The sequence below is a fragment of the Cervus canadensis genome, chromosome 14 (genome assembly GCF_019320065.1).
Source record: "Cervus canadensis isolate Bull #8, Minnesota chromosome 14, ASM1932006v1, whole genome shotgun sequence".
Lineage (NCBI taxonomy): Eukaryota > Metazoa > Chordata > Mammalia > Artiodactyla > Cervidae > Cervus > Cervus canadensis.
In genome coordinates, this window is record NC_057399.1 from 72,854,368 (window position 1) to 72,870,320 (window position 15,953).

Consider the following 15,953-nt stretch of genomic DNA (forward strand, 5'->3'; position numbering starts at 1 on the left):
CACGTGGGCATCACGTGGGAATCACGTGGCCATCACGTGGGCATCACGTGGCCATCACGTGGGAATCACGTGGGCATCACGTGGCCATCACGTGGCCATCACGTGGCTCCTCAGTATTTTTTGTTTTTGTTTTGGTTTTTTTGCTCCTCATATATTTCTTCCCTTTTCTTGCTCCTCGTGTTTTTCACCTATTTTCTTTGCTCCTCGTATTTTCACACTTTGAGGCTCCACTTATTTTCCCACTTCTACTCTCGTATTTTTTGTGTTTTTTTTTTTTTTCGCTTCCTCATATTTTTCTCCCCTATTTTCTCCTCCTGATTTTTCACACTTTTCTTGCTCCTCGATTTTACACTTTATGCCTTCTCTATCCCGTTGGAATCACTTGGGCATCACGTGGGTGTAACGTGGGCATCACGTGGTCTTCACGTGGGCATCACGTGAGAATCAGTTTGGAGTCACGTGGGAATCACGTGGGCATCAGGTTGGAATCACATGGGAATCACGTGGGCATCACGTGGGCATCACGTGGGCAACACGTGGAAATCACGTGGGAATCACGTCGGAATCACGTGAGAATCACTTGGGAGTCACGTGGGAATCACGTGGGCATCAAGTGGGAATCACGTGGGAATCACGTGGGCAACACGTGGGAATCACCTGGCCATCATGTGGGAATCACGTGGGAATAATGTGGGCATCAGGTGGGTATCACGTGGGAATCACGTGGGAATCACGTGGGAATCACGTGGGAATCACGTGGGAATCAGGTGGGAATCACGTGGGCAACACGTGGGAATCACGTGGCCAACACGTGGGAATCACGTGGCCATCATGTGGGAATCACGTGGGAATAATGTGGGCATCAGGTGGGTATCACGTGGGCAACACGTGGGAATCACGTGGGAATCAGGTGGCCATCACGTGGGAATCACGTGGGAATCACGGGGGAATGACGAGGGTATCACGTGGGCATCACGTGGGCATCACGTGGGCAACACATGGGAATCACGTGGGTATCACGTGGGAATCACGTGGGCAACAGTGGGAATCACATGGGAATCACGTGGGCAACACGTGGGAATCACTTGGGCATCACGTGGGCAACACGTGGGAAACACGTATGCATCACGTGGGAATCACGTGGGAATCACGTGGAAATCACGTGGGAATCACGTGGGAATCACGTGGCCATCACGTGGGAATCACGTGGGCATGACGTGGGCATCACGTGGGAATCACGTGGGCATCACCTGTGAATCACGTGGGAATCACGTGGCAAACACGTGGTCAACACGTGGGCATCACGTGGGAATCACGTGGGCATCACGTGGGCATCACGTGGGCAACACGTGGGAATCACGTGGCCATCACGTGGGAATCACGTGGGCATCACGTGGGAATCACGTGGAAATCACGTGGCCATCACGTGGGAATCACGTGGGAATTACGTGGGCATCACGTGAGAATCACGTGGGAATCAAGTGGGAATCACGTGGGCAATATGTGGGAAACACGTGGGCATCACGTGGGCAACACGTGGGAAACACGTGGCCATCACGTGGGAATCACGTGAGAATCACATGGGCAACATGTGGGAATCACGTGGGAATCACGTGGGAATGACGTGGGCATCACGTGGTAATTACGTGGGCATCACGTGGCCATCACGTGGGAATCACTTGGGAATCACGTGGGCATCACGTGGGCATCACATGGGAATCTGTGGGAATCACGTGGCCATCACGTGGGAATCACGTGGGAATCAGGTGGGAATCACGTGGGCAACACGTGGGAATCACGTGGCCATCACATGGGCATCACGTGGGCATCACGTGGGAATCACGGGGGAATCACGTAGGCATCACGTGGGCATCACGTGGGAATCACGTGGAAATCACGTGGGCATCACGTGGGCATCACGTGGGAATCACGTGGCCATCACGTGGGAATCACGTGGGCATCACGTGGGCATCACGTGGGAATCACGTGGGAATCACGTGGGCATCACCTATGAATCACGTGGGAATCACGTGGCAAACACGTGGTCAACACGTGGGCATCACGTGGGAATCACGTGGCCATCACGTGGGAATCACGTGGGAATCACGAGGGCATCACGTGGGAATCACGTGGGCAACACGTCGGAATCACGTGGCCATCACGTGGGAATCACGTGGGCATCACGTGGGAATCACGTGGGCATCACGTGGGCATCACGTGGAAATCACGTGGCCATCACATGGGAATCACGTGGGAATCACGTGGGCATCACGTGAGAATCACGTGGGAATCAAGTGGGAATCATGTGGGCAATATATGGGAAACACGTGGGCATCACGTGGGTAACACGTGGGAAACACGTGGCCATCACGTGGGAATCACGTGAGAATCACGTGGGCAACATGTGGGAATCACGTGGGAATGACGTGGGCATCACGTGGGAATTACGTGGGCATCACGTGGCCATCACGTGGGAATCACCTGGGAATCACGTGGGCATCACGTGGGCATCACATGGGAATCACGTGGGAATCACGTGGCCATCACGTGGGCATCACGTGGGAATCAGGTGGGAATCACGTGTGCAACACGTGGGAATCACGTGGCCATCACATGGGCATCACGTGGGCATCACGTGGGAATCACGTGGGAATCACGTAGGCCTCACGTGGGCATCACGTGGGAATCACGTGGGCATCACGTGGGAATCACGTGGCCATCACGTGGGCATCACGTGGCCATCACGTGGGAATCACGTGGGCATCACGTGGCCATCACGTGGCCATCACGTGGGAATCACGTGGGCATCACGTGGGCATCACGTGGGAATCACGTGGGAATTACGAGGGCAACACGTGGGAATCACGTGGGAATCACGTGGCCATCACGTGGGAATCACGTGGGCATCACTTGGGCATCACGTGGGAATCACGTGGGAATCACGTGGGCATCACGTGGGAATCACGTTGGAATCACGTGGGAATCACGTGGGCATCACGTGGGCATCACGTGGGCATCACGTGGGAATCACGTGGGAATCACGTGGGCATCACGTGGGAATCACGTGGGCAACACGTGGGAATCACGTGGCCATCACGTAGGAATCACGTGGGCATCACGTGGGAATCACGTGGGCATCACGTGGGCATCACGTGGAAATCACGTGGCCATCACGTGGGAATCACGTGGGAATCACGTGGGCATCACGTGGGAATCACGTGGGCAATATGTGGGAAACACGTGGGCATCACGTGGGCAACACGTGGGAAACACGTGGCCATCACGTGGGAATCACGTGAGAATCACATGGGCAACATGTGGGAATCACGTGGGAATCACGTGGGAATGACGTGGGCATCACGTGGGAATTACGTGGGCATCACGTGGCCATCACGTGGGAATCACTTGGGAATCACGTGGGCATCACGTGGGCATCACATTGGAATCACGTGGGAATCACGTGGCCATCACGTGGGAATCACGTGGGAATCAGGTGGGAATCACGTGGGCAACACGTGGGAATCACGTGGCCATCACATGGGCATCACGTGGGCATCACGTGGGAATCACGTGGGAATCACGTAGGCCTCACGTGGGCATCACGTGGGAATCACGTGGGCATCACGTGGGAATCACGTGGCCATCACGTGGCCATCACGTGGGAATCACGTGGGCATCACGTGGCCATCACGTGGCCATCACGTGGGAATCACGTGGGCATCACGTGGGCATCACGTGGGAATCACGTGGGCATCACGTGGGCATCACGTGGGCAACACGTGGGAATCACGTGGGTATCACGTGGGCATCACGTTGCCATCACGTGGGAATCACGTGGGCATCACGTGGGCATCACGTGGGAATCACGTGGGCATCACGTGGGCATCACGTGGGAATCACGTTGGAATCACGTGGGAATCACGTGGGAATCACGTGGGCATCAAGTGGCCATCACGTGGGCATCACGTGGGAATCACGTGGGAATCACGTGGGCATCACGTGGGAATCACGTGGCCATCACGTGAGAATCACGTGGGCATCACGTGGCCATCACGTGGGAATCACGTGGGAATCACGTGGGCAACACGTGGGAATCACGTGGGCATCACGTGGGCAACACGGGGGCATCACGTGGGCATCAGGTGGGCATCACGTGGGAATCACGTGGGAATTACGTGGGAATCATGTGGGCATCACGTGAGAATCACTTGGGAATCACGTGGGAATCTTCGCCTCGGGTTTTTCACAATGCTCTTGCTCCTCGTAGTTGCATACTGTTGATTCTCCTCTGATTCCCAACCCTTGTCTGCTCCTCGTTCTTGTCTTTTGCTTTTTCTTTCTTGCTCCTCGTATTCTTCTCCCCTGTTTCTTCAACTCGGGTTTTTCACACTGCTCTTGCTCCTCGTATTGGCATACATTTGATTCTCCTCTGATTTTCCCCACTTGTCTGCTCCTCTTTTTTGTATTTTGCTTTTTTTTTCTTGCTCCCCGTATTCTTCTCCTCTGTTTCTTCGCCTCGGGTTTTTCACACTGCTCTTGCTCCTTGTAGTGCCACACTGTTGATCCTCCTCTGATTTTCGCCCCTTGTGTTCTCTTCGTTTTTGTATTTTGCTTTTTTTTTCTTGCTCCTCGTATTCTTCTCTCCTGTTTCTTCACCTCGGGTTTTTCACTCTTCTCTTGCTCCTCATAGTGGCATACTGTTGATCCTCCTCTGATTTTCGCCCCTTGTGTTCTCCTCGATATTGTATTTTGCTTTTATTTTCTTTCTCCTCGTATTCTTCTCCCCTGTTTCTTCGCCTCGGGTTTTTCACACTTCTCTTGCTCCTCGTAGTGCCACACGTTGATCCTCCTCTGATCTTCGCCCCTTGTGTTCTCCTCGTTTTTGTATTTTGCTTTTTTTTTCTTGCTCCTCGTATTCTTCTCCCCTGTTTTTTCGCCTCAGATTTTTCACACTTCTCTTGCTCCTCGTAGTGGCATACTGTTGATCCTCCTCTGATTTTCGCCCCTTGTGTTCTCCTCGTTTATGTATTTTGCTTTTTTTTCTTGCTCCTTGTATTCTTCTCCCCTGTTTCTTCACATCAGGATTTTCACACTGCTCTTGCTCCTTGTAGAGCCACACTTTTGATCCTCCTCTGATTTTCGCCCCTTGTGTTCTCCTCGTTTTTGTATTTTGCTTTTTTTTTCTTGCTCCTCGTATTCTTCTCCCCTGTTTCTTCACATCAGGATTTTCACACTGCTCTTGCTCCTTGTTGTGCCACACTATTGATCCTCCTCTGATTTTCGCCCCTTGTGTTCTCCTCGTTTTTGTATTTTGCTTTATTTTTCTTGCTCCTCGTATTTTTCTCCCCTGTTTCTTCGCCTCGGGTTTTTCACACTTCTCTTACTCCACGTAGTGGCATACAGTTGATCCTCCTCTGATTTTCGCCCCCTGTGTTCTCCTTGTTTTTGTATTTTGTTTTTTTTTCTTGCTCCTCGTATTCTTCTCCCCTGTTTCTCCGCCTCGGGTTTTTCACACTTCTCTTGCTCCTCGTAGTGGCCTACTGTTGATCCTCCTCTGATTTTCGCCCCTTGTGTTCTCCTCGTTTTTGTATTTTGCTTTTTTTTTCTTGCTCCTCGTATTCTTCTCCCCTGTTTCTTCACATCAGCTTTTTCACACTTCTCTTACTCCTCGTAGTGGCATACTGCTGTTCCTCCTCTGATTTTCGCCCCTTGTGTTCTCCTCGTTTTTGTATTTTGCTTTTTTTCTTGCTCCTCGTATTCTTCTCCCCTGTTTCTCCACCTCGGGTTTTTCACACTTCTCTTACTCCTCGTAGTGGCATACTGTTGATCCTCCTCTGATTTTCGCCCCTTGTGTTCTCCTCGTTTTTGTATTTTGCTTTTTTTTCTTGCTCCTCGTATTCTTCTCACCTGTTTCTTCGCATCAGCATTTCCACACTTCTCTTACACCACGTAGTGGCATACTGCTGATCCTCCTCTGATTTTCGCCCCTTGTGTTCTCCTCGTTTTTGTATTTTGCTTTTTTTTTCTTGCTCCTCGTATTCTTCTCCCTGTTTCTCCATATCAGCTTTTTCACACTTCTCTTACTCCTCGTAGTGGCATACTGTTGATCCTCCTCTGATTTTTGCCCCTTGTGTTCTCCTCGTTTTTGTATTTTGCTTTTTTTTTCTTGCTCCTCGTATTCTTCTCCCCTGTTTCTTCGCCTCGGGTTTTTCACACTTCTCTTTCTCCTCGTAGTGCCACATTTTTGATCCTCCTCTGATTTTCGCCCCTTGTGTTCTCCTCGTTTTTGTATTTTGCTTTTTTTTTCTTGCTCCTCGTATTCTTCTCCCCTGTTTCTTCGCCTCGGGTTTTTCACACTTCTCTTACTCCACGTAGTGGCGTACTGTTGATCCTCCTCTGATTTTCGCCCCTTGTGTTCTCCTCGTTTTTGTATTTTGCTTTTTTCTTGCTCCTCGTATTCTTCTCCCCTGTTTCTTCGCCTCGGGTTTTTCACACTTCTCTTGCTCCTCGTAGTGCCACACTGTTGATCCTCCTCTGATTTTCGCCCCTTGTGTTCTCCTCATTTTTGTATTTTGCTTTCTTTTTCTTGCTCCTCGTATTCTTCTCCCCTGTTTCTTCGCCTTGGGTTTTTCACACTTCTCTTACTCCACGTAATGCCACACTTTTGCTCCTCCTCTGATTTTCGCCACTTGTGTTCTCCTCGTTTTTGTATTTTGCTTTTTTTTCTTGCTCCTCGTATTCTTCTCCCCTGTTTCTTCTCCTCGCGTTTTTCACACTTCTCTTACTCCACCTAGTGCCACACTTTTGATCCTCCTCTGATTTTCGCCACTTGTGTTCTCCTCGTTTTTGTATTTTACTTTTTTTCTTGCTCCTCGTATTCTTCTCCCCTGTTTCTTCGCCTCGGGTTTTTCACACTTCTCTTACTCCACGTAGTGGCATACTGTTGATCCTCCTCTGATTTTCGCCCCTTGTGTTCTCCTCGTTTTTGTATTTTGCTTTTTTTTTCTTGCTCCTCGTATTCTTCTCCCCTTTTTCTTACCCTCAGGTTTTTCACACATTTGTTGCTCCTCGTATTTTCACACTTTTCATGCTCCTCTTATTTTTCACACTTTTCTGCTCCTCGTATTTTTCTGTTTTTTTTTTTTTTTCTCCTCGTATGTTTTTTCCCTTTTCTTGCTCCTCGTGTTTTTCACACTTTTCTTGCTCCTCGTATTTTCACACGTTTGATGCTCCTCTTATTTTTCACACTTTTCTGCTCCTCGTATTTTTTGTTTTTGTTTTTGTTTTTTGCTCCTCATATATTTCTTCCCTTTTCTTGCTCCTCGTGTTTTTCACTATTTTCTTTCTCTTCGTATTTTCACACTTTTGAGGCTCCACTTATTTTCCACTTTTCTTACTCCCTATTTTTTTTTTTTTTTTTTTTTCGCTCCTCTTTTTTTTCTCCCCTTTTTCTCCTCCTGTGTTTTTTCTCACTTTTCTTGCTCCTCGTATTTTTACACTTTTATGCTTCTCTGATCCCGTTGGAATCACTTGGGCATCACGTGGGTGTAACGTGGGCATCACGTGGTCTTCACGTGGGCATCACGTGAGAATCAGTTTGGAGTCACGTGGGAATCACGTGGGCATCACGTTGGAATCACATGGGAATCACGTGAGCATCACGTGGTCATCACGTGGGCAACACGTGGAAATCACGTGGGAATCACGTGGGAATCACGTGAGAATCACTTGGGAGTCACGTGGGAATCACGTGGGCATCAAGTGGGAATCACGTGGGAATCACGTGGGCAACAAGTGGGAATCACCTGGCCATCATGTGGGAATCACGTGGGAATAATGTGGGCATCAGGTGGGTATCACGTGGGAATCACGTGGGAATCACGTGAGAATCACGTGGCCATCACTTGGGCATCACGTGGGAATCACGTGGGAAACACGTGGGAATCACGTGGCCATCATGTGGGAATCACGTGGGAATAATGTGGGCATTAGGTGGGTATCACGTGGGCAACACGTGGGAATCACGTGGGAATCAGGTGGCCATCACGTGGGATTCACGTGGGAATCACGGGGGAATCACGAGGGTATCACGTGGGCATCACGTGGGCATCACGTGGGCAACACATGGGAATCACGTGGGCATCACGTGGGAATCACGTGGGAAACAGTGGGAATCACATGGGAATCACGTGGGCAACACGTGGGAATCACTTGGGAATCACGTGGGCATCACGTGGGCAACACGTGGGAAACACGTATGCATCACGTGGGAATCACGTGGAAATCACGTGGGCATCACGTGGGAATCACGTGGGAATCACGTGGGAATCACGTGGGAATCACGTGGGCATCACGTGGGCATCACGTGGGAATCACGTGGGAATCACGTGGGCATCACCTGGGAATCACGTGGGAATCACGTGGCAAACACGTGGGCAACACGTGGGCATCACGTGGGAATCACGTGGCCATCACGTGGGAATCACGTGGGAATCACGTGGGCATCACGTGGGAATCACGTGGGCAACACGTGGGAATCACGTGGCCATCACGTGGGAATCACGTGGGCATCACGTGGGAATCACGTGGGCATCACGTGGGCATCACGTGGAAATCACGTGGCCATCACGTGGGAATCACGTGGGAATCACGTGGGCATCAAGTGGGAATCATGTGGGCAATACGTGGGAAACACGTGGGCATCACGTGGGCAACACGTGGGAAACACGTGGCCATCACGTGGGAATCACGTGAGAATCACGTGGGCAACATGTGGGAATCACGTGGGAATCACGTGGGAATGACGTGGGCATCAAGTGGGAATTACGTGGGCATCACGTGGCCATCACGTGGGAATCACTTGGGAATCACGTGGGCATCACGTGGGCATCACATGGGAATCACGTGGGAATCACGTGGCCATCCCGTGGGAATCACGTGGGAATCAGGTGGGAATCACGTGGGCAACACGTGGGAATCACGTGGCCATCACGTGGGCATCACGTGGGCATCACGTGGGAATCACGTGGGAATCACGTAGGCATCACGTGGGCATCACGTGGGAATCACGTGGAAATCACGTGGGCATCACGTGGCCATCACGTGGGAATCACGTGGGCATCACGTGGGAATCACGTGGGAATCACGTGGGCATCACCTGTGAATCACGTGGGAATCACGTGGCAAACACGTGGTCAACACGTGGGCATCACGTGGGAATCACGTGGGCATCACGTGGGCATCACGTGGGTAACACGTGGGAATCACGTGGCCATCACGTGGGAATCACGTGGGCATCACGTGGGAATCACGTGGAAATCACGTGGCCATCACGTGGGAATCACGTGGGAATTACGTGGGCATCACGTGGGCAATCCGTGGGCATCAGTGGAAATCCACGTGGCCATACGTGGTGAATGCACGTGGGAAATCACGTGGGCATCACCGGAGAATCAGTGGGAATCAAGTGGGAATCATGTTGGGCAATTGTGGGAAACAACGTGGGCATTCAACGTGGGCAACAGTGGAACACGTGGCCATCAAACGTGGGAATCACGTGAGTCACTGGCAACATGTGGGAATCAACGTGGGGAATCAAAGTGGGAATGACGTGGGCACACGTGGGAATTACGTGGGCATCACGGTGGCCATCACGTGGAATCACTTGGGAATCAACGTGGGCAATCACGTGGGCATCAATGGGATCATGGGAATCACGAGTTGGCCTCCGTGGGCATCACGTGGGAATCACGTGGGAATCACGTGGGCATCACGTGGGCTTCACGTGGGAATCACGTGGGAGTCACGTGGGAATCACGTGGGCATCACGTGGGTATCACGTGGGAATCACGTGGGCATCCGTGGGCATCACGTGGGAATCACGTGGGAATCACGTGGGCATCACGTGGGCATCACGTGGGAATCAGGTGGGAGTCACGTGAGAATCACGTGGGAGTCACGTGGGCGACACGTGGGAATCACGTGGGAATCACGTGGGCGTCACGTGGGCATCACGTGGGGATCACGTGGGCATCACGTGGGCAACACGTGGGAATCACGTGGGCATCACGTGGGCATCACGTGGGAGTAAGAGAAGTGTGAAAAACCCGAGGTGAAGAAACAGGGGAGAAGAATAAGAGGAGCAAGAAAAAAAAAGCAAAATACAAAAACGAGGAGAACACAAGGGGCGAAAATCAGAGGAGGATCAAAAGTGTGGCACTACGTGGAGTAAGAGAAGTGTGAAAAACCCAAGGCGAAGAAACAGGGGAGAAGAATACGAGGAGCAAGAAAAAGAAAGCAAAATACAAAAACGAGGAGAACACAAGGGGCGAAAATCAGAGGAGGATCAACAGTGTGCCACTACGAGGAGCATGAGAAGTGAGAAAAACCCGAGGCGAAGAAACAGGGGAGAAGAATACGAGGAGCAAGAAAAAAAGCAAAATACAAAAACGAGGAGAACACAAGGGGCGAAAATCAGAGGAGGATCAAAAGTGCGGCACTACGTGGAGTAAGAGAAGTGTGAAAAACCCGAGGGGAAGAAACAGGGGAGAAGAATACGAGGAGCAAGAAAAAAAAAGCAAAATACAAAAACGAGGAGAACACAAGGGGCGAAAATCAGAGGAGGATCAAAAGTGTGGCACTACGAGGAGTAAGAGAAGTGTGAAAAAGCTGATGTGAAGAAACACGGGAGAAGAATACGAGGAGCAAGAAAAAAAAGCAAAATACAAAAACGAGGAGAACACAAGGGGCGAAAATCAGAGGAGGATCAAAAGTGTGGCACTAGGTGGAGTAAGAAGAGTGTGAAAAACCCGAGGCGAAGAAACAGGGGAGAAGAATACGAGGAGCAAGAAAAAAAAAGCAAAATACAAAAACGAGGAGAACACAAGGGGCGAAAATCAGAGGAGGATCAACAGTATGCCACTACGAGGAGTAAGAGAAATGTGAAAAAGCTGATGTGAAGAAACAGGGGAGAAGAATACGGTGAGCAAGAAAAAAAAAGCAAAATACAAAAACGAGGAGAACACAAGGGGCGAAAATCAGAGGAGGATCAACAGTATGCCACTACGAGGAGCAAGAGAAGTGTGAAAAACACGAGGCGGAGAAACAGGGGAGAAGAATACGAGGAGCAAGAAAAAAAGCAAAAGACAAAAACGAGGAGAACACAAGGGGCGAAAATCAGAGGAGGATCACCAGTATGCCACTACGTGGAGTAAGAGAAGTGTGAAAAACCCGAGGCGAAGAAACAGGGGAGAAGAATACGAGGAGCAAGAAAAAAAAAGCAAAATACAAAAACGAGGAGAACACAAGGGGCGAAAATCAGAGGAGGATCAAAAGTGTGGCACTACGAGGAGTAAGAGAAGTGTGAAAAACCCGAGGCGAAAAACAGGGGAGAAGAATACGAGGAGCAAGAAAAAAAAAGCAAAATACAAAAACGAGGAGAACACAAGGGGCGAAAATCAGAGGAGGATCAAAAGTGGGGCACTACGTGGAGTAAGAGAAGTGTGAAAAACCCGAGGTGAAGAAACAGGGGAGAAGAATACGAGGAGCAAGAAAAAAAAGCAAAATACAAAAACGAGGAGAACACAAGGGGCGAAAATCAGAGGAGGATCAACAGTATGCCACTACGAGGAGCAAGAGAAGTGTGAAAAACCCGAGGCGAGAAACAGGGGAGAAGAATACGAGGAGCAAGAAAAAAAAGCAAAATACAAAAACGAGGAGAACACAAGGGGCGAAAATCAGAGGAGGATCAACAGTATGCCACTACGTGGAGTAAGAGAAGTGTGAAAAACCCGAGGCGAAGAAACAGGGGAGAAGAATACGAGGAGCAAGAAAAAAAAAGCAAAATACAAAAACGAGGAGAACACAAGGGGCGAAAATCAGAGGAGGATCAACTGTATGCCACTACGTGGAGTAAGAGAAGTGTGAAAAACCCGAGGCGAAGAAACAGGGGAGAAAAATATGAGGAGCAAGAAAAATAAAGCAAAATACAAAAACGAGGAGAACACCAGGGGCGAAAATCAGAGGAGGATCAATAGTGTGGCACAACAAGGAGCAAGAGCAGTGTGAAAATCCTGATGTGAAGAAACAGGGGAGAAGAATACGAGGAGCAAGAAAAAAAAAGCAAAATACAAAAACGAGGAGAACACAAGGGGCGAAAATCAGAGGAGGATCAAAAGTGTGGCCCTACAAGGAGCAAGAGCAGTGTGAAAATCCTGATGTGAAGAAACAGGGGAGAAGAATACAAGGAGCAAGAAAAAAAAGCAAAATACATAAACGAGGAGAACACAAGGGGCGAAAATCAGAGGAGGATCAACAGTACGCCACTACGAGGAGCAAGAGAAGTGTGAAAAACCCGAGGCGAAAAAACAGGGGAGAAGAATACGAGGAGCAAGAAAAAAAAAGCAAAATACAAAAACGAGGAGAACACAAGGGGCGAAGATCAGAGGAGGATCAACGTGTGGCACTACGAGGAGCAAGAGAAGTGTGAAAAACCCGAGTCGAAGAAACAGGGGAGAAGAATACGAGGAGAAAGAAAATAAAAGCAAAATACAATATCGAGGAGAACACAAGGGGCGAAAATCAGAGGAGGATCAACAGTATGCCACTATGAGGAGCAAGAGAAGAGTGAAAAACCCGAGGTGAAGAAACAGGAGAGAAGAATACGAGGAGCAAGAAAAAAAAAGCAAAATACAAAAACGAAGAGAACACAAGGGGCGAAAATCAGAGGAGGATCAACAGTGTGGCACTACAAGGAGCAAGAGCAGTGTGAAAAACCCGAGGCGAAGAAACAGAGGAGAAGAATACGGGGAGCAAGAAAAAAAAAGCAAAATACAAAAACGAGGAGCAGACAAGTGGGGAAAATCAGAGGAGAATCAAATGTATGCCAATACGAGGAGCAAGAGCAGTGTGAAAAACCCGAGTTGAAGAAACAGGGGAGAAGAATACGAGGAGCAAGAAAGAAAAAGCAAAAGACAAGAACGAGGAGCAGACAAGGGTTGGAAATCAGAGGAGAATCAACAGTATGCAACTACGAGGAGCAAGAGCATTGTGAAAAACCCGAGGCGAAGATTCCCACGTGATTCCCAAGTGATTCTCACGTGATGCCCACATGATTCCCACGTAATTCCCACGTGATTCCCACGTGATGCCCACCTGATGCCCACGTGATGCCCACGTGTTGCCCACGTGATGCCCACGTGATTCCCACGTGTTGCCCACGTGATTCCCACGTGATTCCCACGTGATGGCCACGTGATGCCCACGTGATTCTCACGTGATGGCCACGTGATTCCCACGTGATGCCCACGTGATTCCCACGTGATTCCCACGTGATGCCCACGTGATGGCCACTTGATGCCCACGTGATTCCCACGTGATTCCCACGTGATTCCAACGTGATTCCCACGTGATGCCCACGTGATTCCCACGTGATTCCCACGTGATGCCCAAGTGATGCCCACGTGATTCCCACGTGATGGCCACGTGATTCCCACGTGATTCCCACGTGTTGCCCACGTGATTCCCACGTGATTCCCACGTGATGCCCACGTGATGCCCACGTGATTCCCACGTGATGGCCACGTGATGCCCACGTGATTCCCACGTGATGGCCACGTGATGCCCACGTGATGGCCACGTGATTCCCACGCGATGCCCACGTGATTCCCACGTGATGCCCACGTGAGGCCTACGTGATTCCCACGTGATTCCCACGTGATGCCCACGTGATGCCCATGTGATGGCCACGTGATTCCCACGTGTTGCCCACGTGATTCCCACCTGATTCCCACGTGATTCCCACGTGATGGCCACGTGATTCCCACGTGATTCCCATGTGATGCCCACGTGATGCCCACGTGATTCCCAAGTGATGCCCACGTGATGGCCACGTGATGCCCACGTAATTCCCACGTGATGCCCACGTGATTCCCACGTGATTCCCACGTGATTCCCACATGTTGCCCACGTAATTCTCACGTGATTCCCACGTGAATGCCACGTGTTTCCCACGTGTTGCCCACGTGATGCCCACGTGTTTCCCACATATTGGCCACATGATTCCCACTTGATTCCCACGTGATTCTCACGTGATGCCCACGTGATTCCCACGTGATGGCCACGTGATTTCCACGTGATGCCCACGTGATGCCCACGTGATTCCCATGTGTTGCCCACGTGATTCCCACGTGATTCCCACGTGATGGCCACGTGATGCCCACGTGATTCTCACGTGATGGCCACGTGATTCCCACGTGATGCCCACGTGATTCCCACGTGATTCCCATGTGATGCCCACGTGATGGCCACTTGATGCCCACGTGATTCCCATGTGATTCCCACGTGATTCCAACGTGATTCCCACGTGATGCCCACGTGATTCCCACATGATTCCCACGTGATGCCCAAGTGATGCCCACGTGATTCCCACGTGATGGCCACGTGATTCCCACGTGATTCCCACGTGTTGCCCACGTGATTCCCACGTGATTCCCACGTGATTCCCACGTGATGGCCACGTGATGGCCACGTGATGCCCACGTGATTCCCACGTGATGGCCACGTGATGCCCACGTGATGGCCACGTGATTCCCACGTGATGCCCACGTGATTCCCACGTGATGCCCACGTGATGCCTACGTGATTCCCACGTGATTCCCACGTGATGCCCACGTGATGCCCACGTGATGGCCACGTGATTCCCACGTGTTGCCCACGTGATTCCCACCTGATTCCCACGTGATGCCCACGTGATGGCCACGTGATTCCCACGTGATTCCCATGTGATGCCCACGTGATGCCCACGTGATTCCCACGTGATTCCCACGTGATGGCCACGTGATGCCCACGTAATTCCCACGTGATGCCCACGTCATTCCCACGTGATTCCCACGTGATTCCCACATGTTGCCCACGTGATTCTCACGTGATTCCCACGTGATGGCCACGTGTTTCCCACGTGTTACCCACGTGATGCCCACGTGTTTCCCATATATTGCCCACATGATTCCCACTTGATTCCCACGTGATTCTCACGTGATGCCCACGTGATTCCCACGTGATTCCCATGTGATGGCCACGTGATTTCCACGTGATGCCCACGTGATGCCCACGTGATTCCCACGTGATGCCCACGTGATTCCCACGTGATGGCCACGTGATTCCCACGTGTTGCCCACGTGATTCCCACGTGATGCCCTCGTGATTCCCACGTGATTCCCACGTGATGGCCACGTGATTCCCACGTGATGCCCACGTGTTGACCACGTGTTTCCACGTGATTCCCACGTGATTCACAGGTGATGCCCACGTGATTCCCACGTGATTCCCACGTGATGCCCACGTGATGCCCACGTGATTCCCACGTGATGGCCACGTGATGCCCACGTGATTTCCACGTGATTCCCACGTGATGCCCACGTGATGCCTACGTGATTCCCACGTGATTCCCACGTGATGCCCACGTGATGCCCATGTGATGGCCACGTGATTCCCACGTGTTGCCCACGTGATTCCCACCTGATTCCCACGTGATTCCCACGTGATGGCCACGTGATTCCCACAGATTCCCATGTGATGCCCACGTGATGCCCACGTGATTCCCAAGTGATTCCCACGTGATGGCCACGTGATGCCCACGTAATTCCCACGTGATGCCCACGTAATTCCCACGTGATTCCCACGTGATGCCCACATGTTGCCCACGTGATTCTCACGTGATTCCCACGTGATGGCCACGTGTTTCCCACGTGTTGCCCACGTGATGCCCACGTGTTTCCCACATATTGCCCACGTGATTCCCACTTGATTCCCACGTGATTCTCACGTGATGCCCACGTGATTCCCACGTGATTCCCACGTGATGGCCACGTGATTTCCACGTGATTCCCACGTGATGCCCACGTGATTCCCACGTGATGGCCACGTGATTCCCACGTGTTGCCCACGTGATTCCC